The 14,598-nt window shown below is 38.7% G+C and overlaps 1 protein-coding gene across 3 annotated transcripts in view; it reads left to right on the forward strand.

Annotated features, from left to right (window-relative positions):
- ITPRID1 (ITPR interacting domain containing 1) overlaps positions 1 to 14,598 on the forward strand; it is a 220,354-nt gene that overhangs the window by 14,770 nt on the left and 190,986 nt on the right. The window contains exon 1 of one of the 3 annotated variants that reach the window (XM_075586549.1): positions 5,205 to 5,362. The exons of the other annotated variants lie outside the window; for them this stretch is intronic. The gene's annotated coding sequence lies outside the window, so the exon portion shown is untranslated. Of the gene's footprint in view, positions 1 to 5,204; positions 5,363 to 14,598 lie in introns of those variants that run through there. 3 annotated transcript variants of the gene reach the window in all.

Raw genomic sequence — 14,598 nt, forward strand, 5'->3', positions numbered from 1 at the left:
AGTATGTCCCTTAATGTGCAAGTCCTGTGTAAAAGATTTACTCTGTGGCCTTAAGCATTGAAATGAGTTAGTATGTTTGAATTTCAAAAGTGTTTTTTTTTGCCCCTCTTAACTCAGTGCTGTTTATTGACCAACTGGAACAAGCTGATTGATTGGGGAGGGGGAGGGTTATGTGACTGTTTTAGATGTATTAAACCAACACCTCTCCTGCAATTTGCAGGAACTGCAATTGGCATTAGATAGTGAGGCATTTAAAGTGAGCTTTTTAAATCATAAATATAGTTAGACTATAGTTTGACATGAGGTGACTGGGGACTGCATCTTTCTGCAAACTTTTTGACTCACGACAACAAACGGTAAGCTACTCAGATCACACAGCATAATTTAACCACCCACCCCTTTACAACTTCTTTCACTGCAGCCTCTCCCAAAACTGACCGCACAAAACACTGAAACGCTGAACTGACTCTAGCATTGCAATCCACCAAAACATTTGATAAGGAACAGGGACACCACTGCTGTTTACTCAGCACACACTCACTTTGTTCACAACAGCTCCTTGCAACACTGCCTACCTCTGGCAAAATGAACCTGCTCTGTATCTTAATATATTTTTTTCTCCTGGCCTCATGGAGATTTTACTCTCTCTATACACTACAAACTCCTCCATCCTGGCCCACACCCAACATCACCATACACCCTGGACTACTGAAAAGCCTTGCACTATCTACTGAATGTTGGGGGAGAACTCTCAAAAGCAGCACACCAACCACTGCTCACTCTAATGGCAAACACCACAAATTTACAACTTCCAAACAACTACCCAAATTCCTACTCATACTGTTACTCTCCTTAGCAGGTGATATTGAACCTAACCCAGGTCCTCCCATTTCAGCTCTGTCCCATGTCCCTGAGAATTCCACCTTTAAATTCCAAAAAGGCCTATCTGTCGCCCATATAAATATCCGGAGCCTGCTGCCCAAACTGGACGAACTAAGAGCATGGTGCCTTATGCATAAACCCAAAGCCATCATTCTTACAGAAACTTGGCTATCCCTTAAAACCCCTGATGCAAATATCGCCATTCAGGGATACTCCATTTTTAGCAGAGATAGGTCAAAGAAAGGAGGAGGGGTGTTATTTTATATTGCAGACACATTACAATTTACACTGTTAAATTGCCCATCAAGCCCAACCTCCTTTGAAATTCTAGTTGGCAAAATATGCCTCCCCTTTTCTAAGCCCATCTTGCTTGCTGGCATCTACCGCCCCCCTAAAGCCCCTCTACAATCCCTGACTGATATCACCCAATTTCTTGGCTCCATTTCCTCTCTGAATGAGAAGAGTGAGCTGCTACTTCTTGGGGATTTCAACTTCAATTGGCTTGACACTAAAAACCACAAAATCCAGATACAAATCAAGTCACTTAACCTATCGCAACTCATTTCCCAACCCACACGGATAAACCTGAAATCGCACAACCATTCCTTGCTAGACTGGACTCTCTCCTCAAACCCCAGCAGAATCCAATCCTCTGGCATCCTTCCTGACATTTGCAGTGACCATGCACTCTGGTGTACTGTGTAAGGAAAATTAAACCGCCCCAATCAAGCCCTAAAGTTCTCCTCACTAGAACATTTAAAAACTTTAACCCACAACAGTTTCTGGATGACCTTACCAACTGCCCATCGCACATAATCGATTTAATTCTCGACCCTGATTCTGCACTCGACTATTTCCAATCCGAGTTCTTAAAACTCTGTGATACCCATGCTCCACTACGCAAAATAAGGGTACGAGGGGCCCACCTTCCATAGGTTACAACTGACCTTATTGCACTCTACCAGCTCAGGGATACCTTGTGGAAAAACTACACAGTAACTGGCACTACCAAGGATCTCAATCACTACAGATGCATGCGGAACATGTGTACAAGGCAAACAAGGCATGCAAAAGCACAATATTACTCTGACAATCTCCACCAAAATACAACAAACCCAGCTAACTTCTGGAAGGTTATCAACAATATATTCCAGCCTCCTAACCATCAACAACCAAGTAATATCACTAAGGGGGATATTACTCTGACAAACCCCACTGACATTGCAAATGCATTCAATGATTACTTTGTGGGGTGTGCCACTAACTTATTAGCAAAACGCAGCCCAAACCACAAACCTGAATCTCATCCTGGGAGTACCCATATAGTCCCACCCCCTCCCAACACTGCCCACAATTTTCAATTTGGCCTAGTATCTGAAGAGGAGATTATACAAGCGCTCCTCAAACTAAAACTAAGCAGCCAATGTGGACCTGACTTACTACAATCTAGGTTCCTACGACTTGGTGCCCCAGCCATTGCCAAACCAATTGCGTCCGTAGTCAACTCTATCCTGTCTGCAGGCCATATCCCTAAGACCTGGAAAACTGCCAGAGTTGTCCCAATCTTCAAAAGTGGGGACAAAAACACTGTCTCAAACTACAGGCCAATCTCACTTCTCCCAATTCTATCCAAAGTCATGGAAAAATGTGTCCACTCCCAATTAAGCGATTTCTATACCAAGACAAATTTCCATAGCCAATTCAAATCTGGGTTTCGTCCCAAACACTCCACCGTAACTACCCTGCTAAAAGTTTGCAATGAAATCCAGTGTGGAATGGAACGGGGACAACTCACTGGTGCAGTATTCCTAGATTTTGCAAAGGCTTTTGACACAGTTGATCATGGTATCCTGCTTAACAAACTCCAGAGCTCTGGAATAGGGAAGCATGCTTTAAACTGGTTTCAGTCCAACCTATCAGGAAGATCCCAACATGTGTCCATCTCAGGCTCTAACTCCAACCCCCTGGATATCACCTGTGGTGTCCTGCAAGGCTCTGTTCTGGGGCCCCTACTCTTCTCAGTGTTCATTAATGATCTTCCCACAGCTTGTAAAGAAGCCTCAATACACATGCATGCAGACGACACAATCCTATATGCACACAGCCATAGCCTCTCTGACCTTCAACACATACTTCAGTCTGACATTTGAGACTCTTAAACTGGATTTCCCAAAACAAACTGTTTTTAAACACTGACAAGACTGTAGCAATGGTGTTTGGGACCAACACTAAATTTTTAAAGCTTCCAGTGACTGAGCTCCTGATTAGAACCAACGCTAACACCACCCTAACACCTGTCACTAGTTTTAAATACCTGGGCTTATGGTTTGGCTCCCACTTAACATTTCGGGATGCACATTGATACCCTGACAACCAAGACCTATGCCAAACTAGGGGTACTTTACAGGAACAAATCCTCCCTAAGTCTCCTGGTCAGAAAGCGTATCGCACAGCAGATGCTAATGCCAATTATTGACTATGGAGACATAGTATATGGCTCAGCACCTCAAACCCACCTTCGCAAACTTGACACCCTCTACAATTCAATTTGTCGTTTTGTTCTCCAATGCAACTACAACACACATCACTGCGATATGCTCAAAGAACTAGATTGGTCATCACTTGAGTCTAGGCGCAAAATTCTTCATGGGCAAGCTACCCAGCTATCTGAATAAGCTCCTCACCCCTACCACTTGCAGCACTTATCACCTGAGATCAGACTCCAAAAGACTGTTCATGGTCCCAAGGCTCAACAAAGTATCCGGACGTTCCTCCTTCTCCTACCATGCACCCCAAAACTGGAACAACCAACCAGAGACTCTCACATCCACCACCAGTTTAAGTTCTTTCAAATATAAGGCTGTCTCACATTTTAATCTGGTCTGTAACTGTTTCATACGCCCATAATATATATTTTCTCTAACTATGCACGCAATGTCTTGTATATAATGTAACCCTGTTCATTTATGTAACTGTATTTGTAACCATGTATTATTTGTTTTACTCTGTGCCCAGGACATACTTGAAAACGAGAGGTAACACTCAATGTATTACTTCCTGGTAAAATATTTTATAAATTTTAATCTGGTCTGTAACTACGGTCGTGAAGAGGTTAAGTGCACCTGCAACCGCCCCGCAAGCCCTAAACAACCACCAAGGGCCAAATACCCCCTTCACCCACCCCCGCTACCCACAATAAACCTGGCACGGCGGGTTAACCCCTTCATTGCCTTAGCGGTTAGCCGCTAAGTTAATGAAGTGGGCTTTACATGCATTTTTCCTGCCTCAGATGCATGCCGGGGGTCTCCGGTGCTGGTATCAGTTCCCGGAGACCCCCGGCATCAATCACAGACAGGAAAAAGGCCTGATTTTATCTAAGTGTCGCCCTTGCCACTGCTTCTCTCCACCGACCCGCCAACTTTGAGTTGGCGGGACGAATTGCCGAAAAAATGTCTTTTCAAGATTGCCGATCAGCTCCGATAAGCATCGAAAACATGATCGGGGCTACTAGAATACAGCCGATTTAAAAAAGTTTCGAAGGGTGCCGAAAAGTGGCTTATTGGCAGCCAGGTGCCGATAATTTTTTATCGGGGAAAAAAAATGCCGATTTTGGCCACTTATCAGCGCTTTCTGAATCCCAAAGGCTTTTTTTGGCGAAAAAAAACTTTGCGGCGATTTGTGCTTAGAGCCCTGTGTCTCTAAAAAATGTATGTGCTTTTGCTGTGCAATATACTGTAATTATAAAGCGCTTTAAGTCTCATTGGGAGAAAGGCAATCTATGAAGTAAAGTTATTACAAAAGTTATTACTATTTACCCAATTTTTATCCCAATGTACTGAATTTGCTTAACTTTTTTTTAGCTAAACTGTTTATCCTTTCATTTTGTAACTTCTGTTTTTTTTAAGTTAACTTCCATAGAAGATGTGTCTCTTGAATATTAAGTTTCAGCAGTGATTTCTTCATTGTAATTGTTTGCAATGCAAATTGGAGCGTTTTAGCAAAGGAGTACCATATCCATGGAAACCAGAGAAAGGGAAGTTTGTGATACTTCCTCATTCACGTGTTATTCTTTCCTTTGTGTCTTTGCCAATTTGTAAAAAGGAGCAGCACTCCGCTAAAAAAAAGTGAATGAAGTATCTGACCCTAATAATCCGTCTTTCCTCCCCATTTATTTTTAATGTCCCCGCTGTTCAATCAATGTGCTATGTGATTCTTTGTGCAGTCTATGTCTGATGATGACACTCTTTGGCTGAGAATCTCTGATTCTCTTGTATAAATGGGGCATTAACACAGTACAAGATTCCATTTTGGTGAGAGCTGCAGCAAATGGTGCAATATCTGCTGCTTTGAAATGTTTATTTTACTAGCAAATGCAGCAATGGATTGCTTCTTGATTTAGGAACCGTGGATTAACCAAGAGCTTCTGATTCAATATGTGCTGGCAAACCGGAGTGATTGTTTTGACTTGTTTCATCAGCTAGTAAGTTTCCATTTTAACCCACATAATATACCAATGCCACTAAATCCTGATTTTCTGAGATGTAAAGTATGGACTACCCCAGCCTAAACCTTAAATACATAAACACTTTGAAATGCCTGGTCCTGGCTTTGTAAGGGAAAAAGAGCTCGACTACAAAAGCAGAATTAGAAAGTTATATTTCAGAACTAGACTTAACAATCCTGGAAATGTGTAGTTACTGTATCTTCACAGCCTAGTGTTTTGTATGCAAACATATCATAAGCATCTGTATTTCTCTTAATATGACTTCTATTCAATATTCTCTAAAGGGTGAATGGGGCCTCTCCATCAAGGAGAAGACCCATTGATTGTATTAGATAGGAACATAAGAATAATGCTGTTTTTGCTCACAGTACTGTGCATTTATTTGTTAATTTTCCTTAAAGATGGATGAAGGTGTTAATGGTTATTTTTATTCTCGTTGGCTTGGGTGATCTTGATTTTAATTTTGTTATCCGGAGCATGGAATCTTCTGCATGGAATATGGTGCAAAGATACAGATAGTAAGATATAAAACTGAAGGACTAACAGTTGCACATGGTGACAAAAAAATGTAATCTGAATGTCAATTGTTAGTAGTGTACTCATCTACCCTGTCTCCAAATAGTTTGGGTTACGATAGGTAACTGTCATGTGATGTTACTAGAGACGGCACACAGATAATACAGATATACTGTCGCCATTGGAACATTCCCCCAGGAAAACCGACCGCGTTAAGCTTACATTCAGACGCACCGGCTGTCTAAGTCTTTCACCTTTTCTGGAGCTGAAGGAAAATGCAAAGTTGGGTTTGGCTACATCTGTGCATCAAATGTAAACTATGATTATAGTGATTTAATTTGAGCCACATTATCTTTGTTGATGCCAGACATACTAATTCTGTAAGTAAAAAATATATATTCCACTGCACAATTCCACACATTGCGGTTTACTAGCAAAATTATTGCTTTTGAAGACTTATACTACAGTACATCTCAACATTGTGAATGTTCATGTACTGGGCAGCTTTTGTAAAATATGTGTCAACGCAGTACAATCTTTTGTACAATTATGCAACAATACTGTACAATGAAGCACATGTGCTCTTTCTGTAATTCCAGTAACCAGTAATTACAATTGCTGTCCCCTAGTGCTTATTCCAAATGCCATCTAACCCTTCTAAAAATATACTCTTTCGTAAAACTCGCCTGATGAATATTACTGTGAGTTAGACACTGGTGGTAGCAAGAAACACATTCAATCTGCAAACATTTGTGTTTTGAGACTAATTACAATCATTTATTTTTCTAAGAGCAGGAATTGAATGGTGAGGCCCTGCATGAGTATACAGATACGCAGGGTTATTTTACAAAGCATTTTAGATGTTACAGTAAATGTTACCCTAAATATGAACTGAAGGATGTACACTGTACTTTGTGTAGGGTTTCAATCCACGTGTTCAAAATGATTGCCCTTTAGCGCTGATGATTTTTCATGAAAATCTTTTAACCTTTTTAGTGACAAATCTGCAGGTTTATATTACATTGTAAAACTGAAGCCATTCTTTAATTAACCTAGCAGATCATTGGTCATATCTAATAAACTGTCTACTGCCACAAAGCACCCTCCGAAGCTGGAGGACAAATTGCAACACATACACGTCAATGGGCTACAAGGGGTCTTCCAGTGCCAGAAAGTGTACTATGGCCAAGGCTGCTTTGTAAATATGGGCCTGTAAGTCAATAAAGTTTGGTTTTACAGCAGACTTTATTAGGTTGCTACAGTATGTGTTTCCATTAAGCATGTTCTTTGAATGAAGGGATAATTCAATGCCTAGCGTTCTCCATTCCATGAAATAATGCTATATGACTCAGTGCCAATGTTTAAGGTGCTAGATAAGTCACATAATGGCAGTACAAAAAGTGGTCTAAAAAGCATTAATATTACGCATATGGTCTTCATAGATAATATGAGCTCACATTTAATAATATTCATGCCACTTTTATTACTAATTATAAATACTATAGGTCGTTGATGTAGTATTAATATATAAAATATTTACATACATGTATTTTAATAGAAGGCTAATTGCATATTAATCCAAGAGACCTGGCAAATTATGTCTTGCACATTCCTCTCAATACAAAGAGAAATGTAAATGTTACAGAAAGAGAAGAGTTTCTTTGGTAAATCTGGTGCTGTTTTAATCCCAATATAGTTCAATCTAATTATTGATACATGACAATGGCACAACATTCTAACATACGTACTAAACTGGTGCTTTTGTATTTCAGTGTTACAAACTGCCTACAGGCAACAGGGATTTGACTGATTTTACTATTGACGATGTTATTAGTTATGTTATTTGAATAAAACAAACAATCTGCAAGTTAACTCTTTTACTACTTAGTGCCATTTCCAATTAAGCTTTTCAGGCCTGTGTAGATCTAGAGAGCTCATATTACCCATTGAAGGTTAAGGATTGCAAAACGTTAGTAACCTACACTTCAAGGAAATGCACGACAGACTAATATAGTAACCATATTTTAAACACTATCACTGTATATATGTTTTGTTTGCACTTCAGCTAAGATATAGTAAACTCTGTAGACACAACTTGACACTTTCTTAGGTTTCCGCAGTGAAATGATTGAGAAACACTGAATGCGTAAAACATAAAAAATGGCTAAAATCTGCCTTATACTTAGGGGCCTATGCAGAGTGCAGCGCTATAGCAAATATCGCCTTTTTTTGGCGAAATTTGCTTAGAAAACAGCAGAAAATGGCGAGTTACGAAAACCGCGCAATTTTTTTTCTATTTGTAAATCTCGCCGCACGGCTGGCGAGAACCTACATCTCGCCAGTTTTAAAAATATCCGAATTCAGAAAGGCGCGAACGCCATCTAGCGGCTGTTCGCGCCAATAAAATGGCGAGATTTTCTACAATTAGCTCCGCCAACAAAAGTTGGCAAGAAGCTGGAGCTCGCCGGCCATAGGAAAGAAAAAAAAAATGCGCGATTTTTTTTAACACATTTCAGCAGCGCGCATCTCTCCATTTTAAACTCGCCACACGCATTCATGCTATAAATTGCAGATTTCGCACATTTCTGCATATGGAGAATAAAACTCTCCAAAAAAAGCTACTTTTGATTGCCCTCACCAGTTTTTAAATTCGCTGCTCTCTGCATAGGCCCCTTAGAACTAAAGCATGAATGTAACAATTTGAAAACACCATTGCCAAATGTTTTGTCTTACATTTTAATGGGAGATACATCCAGACCCTGCTGCATGTAATGGGTTAATATTATCTGATGGCTGAGTGCATGGCATTATGAGATTTGAATTGTCTAAAAAGATATTATATATTATATATATTTCCAGGTGAATTTCCAGGAAGTTAACAAAATATTTTTCTTTGTATAAACAATCCCCAAATGTCCCTTCTGTCTACTAAGAAGTGTTATTCCATAAGAAACCTTCTGGTGCTTGAAGGTACTTTATGGGTCATTCGAATCAGTGAATCCCCACTAAGTACATATGGCCATTGTTACATAGTTACAAAGTAGATGAGATTGAAAAAGACATGCCTATCAAGTTCAACCTATGCTAAATTTAGATGACAGCTACTTTATCCTATATTTGTACTTATAGTCTATGGATCCAGAGGATGGCAAACAAAACAAAAAAAAAAAACAGTGAAATATCATCCAATGATATCCCATAAATAAAAAAAATGAATTCGTTCATGACTCCAAATATTGGCAGTCAGATTTTTCACTGGATCAACCTCTTTCCCATGTTTACTTATTTGGTATCTGTATACCTTTCCTTTCTTAAAAGATGTCCAACCTTTTTTTGAAGATATCTATTCTATCTGCAATAAGAGTCTATGAGTAATTAATTCCTCATTCTAACTGCCATTACTGTTGTAATGCAAAGATTCTGGATTCAGCCAATAACTTACTCACTCTGAGTCAGTAAACAGTCTTAGAGATGTAATCAAAAAGGGATTTTGCTTAGCTTCAGTTACTGTCTAACTGTCTAATAAACTGTCTACTGCCACAAAGCACCCTCCGAAGCTGGAGGACAAATTGCAACACATACACGTCAATGGGCTATAAGGGGTCTTCCAGTGCCAGAAAGTGTACTATGGCCAAGGCTGCTTTGTAAATATGGGCCTGTAAGTCAATAAAGTTTGGTTTTACAGCAGACTTTATTAGGTTGCTACAGTATGTGTTTCCATTAAGCATGTTCTTTGAATGAAGGGATAATTCAATGCCTAGCGTTCTCCATTCCATGAAATAATGCTATATGACTCAGTGCCAATGTTTAAGGTGCTAGATAAGTCACATAATGGCAGTACAAAAAGTGGTCTAAAAAGCATTAATATTACGCATATGATCTTCATAGATAATATGAGCTCACATTTAATAATATTCATGCCACTTTTATAACTAATTATAAATACTATAGGTCGTTGATGTAGTATTAATATATAAAATATTTACATACATGTATTTTAATAGAAGTCTAATTGCATATTAATCCAAGAGACTTGGCAAATTATGTCTTGCACATTCCTCTCAATACAAAGAGAAATGTAAATGTTACAGAAAGAGAAGAGTTTCTTTGGTAAATCTGGTGCTGTTTTAAACCCAATATAGTTCAATCTAATCATTGATACATGACAATGGCACAACATTCTAACATACGTACTAAACTGGTGCTTTTGTATTTCAGTGTTACAAACTGCCTACAGGCAACAGGGATTTGACTGATTTTACTATTGACAATGTTATTAGTTATGTTATTTGAATAAAACAAACAATCTGCAAGTTAACTCTTTTACTACTTAGTGCCATTTCCAATTAAGCTTTTCAGGCCTGTGTAGATCTAGAGAGCTCATATTACCCATTGAAGGTTAAGGATTGCAAAACGTTAGGTAACCTACACTTCAAGGAAATGCACGACAGACTAATATAGTAACCATATTTTAAACACTATCACTGTATATATGTTTTGTTTGCACTTCAGCTAAGATATAGTAAACTCTGTAGACACAACTTGACACTTTCTTAGGTTTCCGCAGTGAAATGATTGAGAAACACTGAATGCGTAAAACATAAAAAATGGCTAAAATCTGCCTTATACTTAGGGGCCTATGCAGAGAGCAGCGCTATAGCAAATATCGCATTTTTTGGCGAAATTTGCTTAGAAAACAGCAGAAAATGGCGAGTTACGAAAACCGTGCCATTTTTTTTTTCTATTTGTAAATCTCGCCGCGCGGCTGGCGAGAACCTACATCTCGCCAGTTTTAAAAATATCCGAATTCAGAAAGGCGCGAATGCCATCTACCGGCTGTTCGCGCCAATAAAATGGCGAGATTTTCTACAATTAGCTCCGCCAACAAAAGTTGGCAAGAAGCTGGAGCTCGCCGGCCATAGGAAAGAAAAAAAAAATGCACGATTTTTTTTTAACACATTTCAGCAGCGCGCATCTCTCCATTTTAAACTCGCCACGCGCATTCATGCTATAAATTGCAGATTTCGCACATTTCTGCATATGGAGAATAAAACTCTCCAAAAAAGCTACTTTTTATTACCCTCGCCAATTTTTATATTCGCTGCTCTCTGCATAGGCCCCTTAGAACTAAAGCATGAATGTAACAATTTGAAAACACCATTGCCAAATGTTTTGTCTTACATTTTAATGGGAGATACATCCAGACCCTGCTGCATGTAATGGGTTAATATTATCTGATGGCTGAGTGCATGGCATTATGAGATTTGAATTGTCTAAAAAGATATTATATATTATATATTTTTCCAAGTGAATTTCCAGGAAGTTAACAAAATATTTTTCTTTGTATAAACAATCCCCAAATGTCCCTTCTGTCTACTAAGAAGTGTTATTCCATAAGAAACCTTCTGGTGCTTGAAGGTACTTTATGGGTCATTCGAATCAGTGAATCCCCACTAAGTACATATGGCCATTGTTACATAGTTACAAAGTAGATGAGATTGAAAAAGACATGCCTATCAAGTTCAACCTATGCTAAATTTAGATGACAGCTACTTTATCCTATATTTGTACTTATAGTCTATGGATCCAGAGGATGGCAAACAAAACAAAAAAAAACAAACAGTGAAATATCATCCAATGATATCCCATAAATAAAAAAAATGAATTCGTTCATGACTCCAAATATTGGCAGTCAGATTTTTCACTGGATCAACCTCTTTCCCATGTTTACTTATTTGGTATATCTCTGTATACCTTTCCTTTCTTAAAAGATGTCCAACCTTTTTTTGAAGATATCTATTCTATCTGCAATAACAATCTATGAGTAATTAATTCCTCATTCTAACTGCCATTACTGTTGTAATGCAAAGATTCTGGATTCAGCCAATAACTTACACACTCTGAGTCAGTAAACCGTCTTAGAGATGTAATCAAAAAGGGATTTTGCTTAGCTTCAGTTACTGTATGTTCCCAGTTACAGCTTGCACAGCTTAATAGCATACAAGAGGAAAAACGCTCCAAACACCCGGGGAAGCCCCAATCAGTCTAGTCTGATCCCGAGAGAGCGAGAGGAATTCTTGGTCAGGGCACCTGCATGGTCCGTGGAGAAGCTTCTGGCACTATCCCCAGCCTAAGCTCTTATTTATAACATTTTGTGTTAGGCTTCCTCCAATCAATGCTGTGTTGTAGCAAAATGCATACTTTAACTGATGAGTGAAACTTCCTTTGTAGTAAACAACTCTATATATAGTAAACATGTGTGTAGACGGACGTTCACAGAGGTACACAATTTGGAGACGTTTATAATGTGAAATTATAATAGGCTTTATAGTGCCTTTTCCTTTTCATCAGGAAATTATCCAAACAGAGGGGGGGAACAAAGCTTCCATTCACTTGGGAGTATTTCTAGTGAAATCCTTGCAATTAGTTCACATCTCCATTAGTTAAGCTTCTCCCAGCCCAAACACATAACATGAAAATAAGCAGATATAAACAGTCTCTTAATAAGGAAAGTCTTATCTGTTTAGTTGCTGTAGAGTAAGCTTCTCTGCTCTCCTGGAACCGCACCCGTGCGTGCACAGAAAAATATCAGCATCCAGGTTTAGAAGTCTTATTTGGTGTCTTGCAATCAGCTCTGCTGTGTGTCTGGCAGAGCTCAAGACTGGTCAGCTCCAGAGATCTGGGTTTCTTTTGGTCAGTCTCTCCTGGGACTCAAGAACCTCTGCTCTGCCTCTCCAAAGGTCAGCTCTCAGTCAGAGCTAAAGAGAGTCTCAAAGGCAGGCTTTTTGTAAACAATCTAATCAGGCAGGTGGTGTTTAGTAATTAACTACCACACTGCTAGATTAAAGGAACATTACTGAACAGGGATAAGTCCCCTGTTACAATGTGACAGAGAGAGAGAGAGAGAGAGAGCTCTGCTAGCTCAAAGCACATGTCATGGCACACTAACCTGATGAGTGATACTTTCACATACAGTCACACTTATTTTGTAGTAAACACATCTATATGTGGCAAACATGTGACAGAGAGAGAGAGAGAGATCTGCTAACTCAAAGCACATGCCATGGAACACTTAAGCTAATAAGTGGTACTTCCCAATACAACCATAAAGAACCCTTTCCTTTATTGCTGGTAAAATCTGCTTCCCTCCACTGTGTACTGCCCTTGGGATGAATTGTTCTTTTGAAAGCTCCTTGTATTGTCTGTGAATATCATTGTATGTAGTTATAATATCCCCTCTAAGGTGCCTCATTTGTAATTTAAACAAATGTAATACAGGTAACCTCTCCTCATAAATCAGATTTTCCATCACTTTTTTTTTTTTTTTTTTTTAATGTGGTGGCTCTTCTCTGTGCTTTTTCTAGTTCCATAATGTCTTTTTTTAATGGAGTGGTGCCCAAATCTGTAATCACTATTCAAGGTGTGGTCTTACTAATGCCTTATAGAAGGCATCATTATGTTTACTTCCCTTCCATCCATTCCCCCTTTAATGCAAGATAAGATCTTGTTTGCCTTTGCAGCTACTGCATGACATTGGGAACTATTGCTAAGCCTGCTTTCCACAAGCACTCCCAAATCTTTCGTCGTCAACATTTCACCTAATTTTGCCCATTTCATTTGTAAGTTGCCTGTTTTTTCTTGTTTCCAAAATACATATATCTGTTTTAAATCTCATTTGCCATTTACCTTCCTAAGTTTCCAGTCTATCCAAGTCCTTCTGGAGAGAAATTAAATCCTGCTCTGATTTTACTAATTTACACGATTAAGTATCATCAGCAAAGATGGAGACTTTGCTCTCTATGCCAACCTCAAAGTCATAAATCATAAAGCAGGGGTCCCAAAACCAATCCTTCAGGTACTCAACTCACAACTTCAGCCACATCAACTGCATTACCCTGGTCTAAATTCCTACTTACCTCCTCAAAGAAACAAATAAGGTTAGTTTGGCATGATCTATTCTTTATAAATCCATGCTGACTATTACTAATAATTGTGTTATCTATTAGGTATTCCTGAATATTATCCAATATTAAACCTTCATGTAGCTTCCCCACTATTGAAATCAGGCTTCCAGGTCTGTATCTCCCCAGTTGTGATCTAGCTCCTATTTTAAATATAGACACCATGTCTGCTTTACACCAATCTTGTGGTATTGAGCCTGTGGAAGTAGAGTCCTTGAATATTAAATGTAATTGTTTGGCTATTACTGAACATAGCTCCTTTAAGAACTCTTGATATATGCCAAGGTAGTGTTTTGATGTTGTTTGTCTATGGTGAGTGACGTGTTATTTTGTGTATTTTATATATGCCATAAGACCAGGTGCCTTACTTTCATTTTATCAAGCCGCCTATGCGCTTCTTCCTCAGTTAACCAATTGTTTATAATATCGAGGCTGTGGCCTTATCCCGTGGCACTATTTTGTAATTGATTCTTCCCTGGTAAACACAGAGGCAAAGAATTTGTTTAATACCTCTGCTTTTTCCTTATTTCCAAAAACTTGCCTGTCCATCTCACACTGAAAGGATCCTATATTTTCTTTTCTAATTTTTTTGTTATTAAGGTACTTAAATAACTTTTCTTACTTTTTATTCTTTTTTCATTTTCAATTTTTGCAAATTTGATTGATCTTTTGCAACTAGTGTTACATTCCATATAAATCTTATATGATGCCTCAGTCCCTTCTAACTTTTTTTTT

Source organism: Ascaphus truei, chromosome 2, assembly GCF_040206685.1.
Source record: "Ascaphus truei isolate aAscTru1 chromosome 2, aAscTru1.hap1, whole genome shotgun sequence".
Taxonomy (NCBI): domain Eukaryota; kingdom Metazoa; phylum Chordata; class Amphibia; order Anura; family Ascaphidae; genus Ascaphus; species Ascaphus truei.